Source organism: Oratosquilla oratoria, unplaced genomic scaffold (genome assembly GCF_046742065.1).
Source record: "Oratosquilla oratoria isolate Oo_2021 unplaced genomic scaffold, ASM4674206v1 SCAFFOLD47, whole genome shotgun sequence".
Classification (NCBI taxonomy): domain Eukaryota; kingdom Metazoa; phylum Arthropoda; class Malacostraca; order Stomatopoda; family Squillidae; genus Oratosquilla; species Oratosquilla oratoria.
Window position 1 is genome coordinate 1750021 of NW_027467711.1, and position 5985 is coordinate 1756005.

The following is a 5985-nucleotide window of genomic DNA, read 5'->3' on the forward strand; positions in this document are numbered from 1 at the left end:
CATGTAAGAGACCACAACCATCCTATTGACTGGGATAATTCTAATGAAATAATTTCTTGTAGGTCTTTATTAGAAAGAAACATTATCGAATCCAGTCACATTAAGCATACCTTCGATCAAAATATTAATTTAAGTTTAGGTTTGTATAAACTTGATGATTTTATTATTAAGAAAATTGTAAAAATGCTCCAAGTGTTACCAGGCCCGGGTGATGTAACGTCATATGACCACATGTCCTTAAAAGTAAACACTTCTCATCATTGTTATGAAGCACCTTGTGTGTCATTCCCATGTTTCCTAGCTTGTTTACTACTTTATGTATATATAATCCACCTATGTCTCTGTAACTGTGTATTCCTTGATAATGCCTTAAATAGACGAAAACGTTCGGACTAAATTTCTTATTTCCCCTTTTTTCTGCATTAAATATAAATATATATATACATATATATATATATATATATATATATATATATATATATATATATATACATATAGATATATATATATATATATATATATATATATATATATATATATATATATATATATATATGGGAATGAGGCATAGAATGCCTGGAAGAAGACCCAGAGGGAGACCTCGAATGAGATGGATGGACGGTGTGGATGCGGAGATGGACAGAAGAGGAATAAATAAAGCTACCTGGATGAAAGCAGCACAGGATCGAAGGAGGGTATGGAGAGGTTTACTGTTGGGAGACCAGAATCTACCTGAGGTTCAAGATCCAATGGAGTGAATGATATACATATATATATATATAATATATATATATATATATATATATATATATATATGTTCGATTGAAGACCAGAGCTAATTCAATATTCACTATCTTCTTAGTGATTTTCTCAATTTTTCTAATCATTTGTTTGATTCTTGAGGGGAGGTCAAACACAATACTTCCGAGATCCATGATGTTATTGTAACACAAAATATAAATACAAGCTTTCGGTTGAGTCATCCAACCATCTTCAGGTAAGTGAGATTACATATACAGAACAGGAGTTTAAATACAAGTAAAAAGGGGGGAACTAGGAGAGTTAGGAGTCAGGTACTGGACGGAGGTGAGGTACCTGACTCCTAACTCTCGTAGTTCCCCCCTTTTTACTTGTATTTAAACTCCTGTTCTGTATATGTAATCTCACTTACCTGAAGATGGTTGGATGACTCAACCGAAAGCTTGTATTTATATTTTGTGTTACAATAACATCATGGATCTCGGAAGTATTGTGTTTGACCTCCCCTCAAGAATCAAACAAACGATTAGAAAAATTGAGAAAATCACTAAGAAGATAGTGGATATTGAATTAGCTCTGGTCTTCAATCGAACATGTCTACAAGAAAACTTACTGCCCATTTATACTAATATATATATATATATATATATATATGTATATATAATATGTACATATATATATATGTATACATATAAATGTATATATATGTGTGTGCGTATATATACATGTATATATATATATTTATATACATATATATATACATATATATATATATATATACTGTATATGCAAAGTAGACCACTTGGAAAAAGAAACTAACGAAGCAGAGCGCTTTCGTATATTACATCTTCAGTGCAACAAGTACATAGTGATAGGAATACATAGACAATATATACATGATGCAAAGGAACAAGGACAGTTTGAATAAGCGTAGCGACCAATTACCCCCTGGAGAGCGGAAGGTCATTGTCAATTATCTTACGATGGTCGGGCGACATCAGGTCACAGTCGCCAAGGGTCACTGTTTCTACTAATTATATAGGGCGACATTAAGTCAATTCGTTGGATTATTACCTGATATCATCTTACTAATTTCTTGACAAATGAAATTATCAAGTTTGTACAAGCCTTTATGTAGGTTGGTATTTTGATTACTGGTGGTATGAATCAAACTGCACTCTATTAAATTTCTTGCTATTATGTTGTTGGTATAATAGATTGCCTGGGCATTACCCCAATCAACTGGATGATTATTTAATTCAATATGCTTGAATATACCACTAGAATGATTGCCATCCCTAACATTTTTCTTGTGTTGTTCAATTCTAATGGTTTTGGCAGTTTGACCTATGTAAAATTGATTACACATTTTGCAAGGAATTTTATAAATGCATCCTTTTTTAATTTCAATACTATTGTTGATGAGTTTATGTTTTACTGTACTATCATGTTTAAAAACTACCTTTACGTTAAATCTTTTTAATGATTCTTTGATACTTAACAAATTTTCTTGAAATGGTAAAATTAAAACATTATGATAATTGAAAGGTGATTTAGGCTGAGGAGTTAAAAATTATTTCCTTGCAAAATTGTAAGCAATATCAAGGAATTGCTTAGGGTATTTTAATTCTAGCCCAATGTTAAAAACATTTCTGATTTCTTCATCAATAAATTCAGGACTACAAATACGAAAAGCTCTTAAATACATTGAGGCAAATACTGTACGTTTGATATTATTTGGATGAGAATAATAATAATGAATATATGATCTTACATTGGTTGGTTGAATACCCTTGTTGATTCTATTAAATTTACTTTAGAAATTGAGAAAAATTGTACCTTACCTTTCTTAGATTGCACTATCCTACGTCATGACAATAGCCTTAAATTTAAAGTATATCGTGACAGTGGCTCCAGCTGGTGGTGATCTTCACCGACTTCCTGCAGGGACATTAATTTTGTCCTGCATGGAGTTTCCAGCTCATTCCAACGGGACTGAATCCCTTGTCGCCTTGATAGTCTTTGGCTCAGCAACAATTCGTGGTCGCCAAACGACATGAACGTAGTGGCCGAGACTCCAGCTTGGCGGGGATCTTTCTCGCATGCCTGTAGAAAAAAATGTTTTCCAACTCCAGCCAACAGGACTGAGCCCTGTGGCCGATACTACTACCAATTCCTTATTGCGTGGCGGAGCAAAGCTGTTTCAACAAGAAGGATCCAATGCAGGTGGTTCCTAGACAGAACCTCGCTAAAATCGTGGAGCCAGTGGTTTGCATCTGATCCTTTCATATTTTTTCAGAAGACCTTGCGTAGCTAGCGTCGAATAAGACGCCTATGAGACGCCAGCGATGTTCTGTTTAGCAACCTCCTGAATTGGATCCTTCTAATGGCGACAGCTTTGAGTCGCCACGCAATATGGAAGTGGTAGTATCGGGCATAGGTTTCAGTCCTGTTGGCTGGAGCTGGAAAACCTTTTTTTCTACAGGCATGAGAGAAAGATCCCCGTCCAGCTGGAGCCTCGGCCACTACGTTCATGCAGGACAATATTAATGTCCCTGCAGGAATTTGGGGAAGATCGCCAGCAACTGGAGCCACGGTCACAGCATAAAAATTGCTGCGCCAAATTAAGGTTCCTGACATTGCAGGACGGCCAGCTAGCAATGATCTGTCATGATAAAAAAAAAAAAAAAAAAAAAAAACCGTAGTAATGGAAAAAAAATGACAACGTATGTCAATTTACTTCGGTATACACATCCCAGATATGTTCAATATATATACAATTACTGAATTTATTTTTATTAGCTTATCAGTGTTTTGTACGGTCTATATATATATATGTATATATATTTAAACATATATATATATATATATATATATATATATATATATATATATACATATGTATATATGAGAGAAATACGCTAATGGCAGCGACATCAAACCGATAATTTTTATGACAGTTGCATGCGGGGCTCGAACCCGCTGTACTCGGCTATCCGTCTAGGGCGCCGTACAGGTAATTTACGGATAGTCGAGTACAACGGGTTTGAGCCCCGCATGCAACTGTCATAAAAATTATCGATATGTATATATATACATACATACACACACACATACACGCATACGGGTCACCACAAGCATAGCTCCCTTCCGGTATAATACAACGAGGTAAATACACATACACATATACATATACACATATACATATATACATATACATAGATTCACATTCACATACACATATATACACATGCACATACATACACATACATACACATACACATACATATACACATACATACACATACACATACACACACATACATACACACACACATACACACACATACACACACACACACACGTACACACCTGCACAAAAACACATATACGCATGCACACACATACATATACACACACATACACATACACACACATACACATACATACACATACAAATGCATACACACACACATACATACACATACCCATGCATACACATACATACACATACACATACAAGTCGTTACTCCAACTCTCGTGGGTGGGGAGTTGGGTGTGTGTGTGTGTGCGTGTAAGGTCACAGCATTACCCATAGATCGGTCATACGAGATCTGAGCTCTCTTCCGAGAGGGAAATAGTTGTCGATAACGTGTCCAGCACGTGATACAAAGACCATGGTGGTGAATCACACACACACACACACACACACACACACACACACACACACGCGACATATACTGTACATCCATACAAACATACACGCTCACACAAACACACACACACACTACACACACACACACACATACACACACACATACACACATACACACACACACAAAATCACACACAAACACACACACACTAACTCACACACACACGCACAAGCAAATATACACACACACAGACACACTCATGCACGCACTAATGCATACACACAAAAACACACAAACACACACACACACACACACACACACACACACACACACACACACACACACACACACACACACACACACACACACACACACACACACACACACACACACACACATGCATACACACACAAACGTACACGCATACACACACGCGCACAAACACACACATACACACGCACACGTACACACACGCACATACACACACACACACACAACACACACAGAAACACAAACGCACATACACACATAAATACACATGCATACACAAGCGCATGCACGCAAATACACACTCAACCACACACACACACACACACACACACACACACACACACACACACACACACACACACACACACACACACACACACACACACACACACACACACACACACACACACACGTAGATCGGACCTACGAGCTCTGAGCTCTCTTCCAGGAGGGAAATAGCTGTCGATCACGAGTCCAACACGTGATCCAAAGACCAAGTGAATACAAGTGAATACACGCACACACATACACACTCACATACATGCATACACACACAGACAAACACGCACACAACACACACACACATATACACACACAGACAAACACGCACACACAGAAACATACACATAAACACACACATACATGCACACACTCACACACTTACACAAAGACATACACACACATACACCACACACACACACACACACACACACACACACACACACACACACACACACACACACACACACACACACACACACACACACACACACACACACACACACACACACACACACACACACACACACAGAATCATGAAAGGCATAGAAATTATTGATAGGGAGGATCTAATAAAATGGGATGATAGAAATACAAGAGGACACGGAAAGAAAATCAAGAAAGACAGCTATAGAAGAGATCTGAAAAAGAACAGCTTTCCTCACAGAGTAATAGACAGTTGGAACAAGTTAGATGAGAAAGTAGTGTGTGCAAAAACAAAAACAATACACACACACACACACACACACACACACACACACACACACACACACACACACACACACACACACACACACACACACACACACACACACACACACGCATACACACAGACACACTCTACAAGTTGACATACGAAGAAAGATTGGACAAATTCGAACTACCAACCTTGGAACAAAGAAGAGAAAGGGGAGACTTACTAACCATCTACAGAATTATGAATTGGATGAAAGTCCTTGATAGAGATGACTTACTAAAGCGAAATAGGAGAAAAACAAGAGGACACGAAAAGAAACTTAGA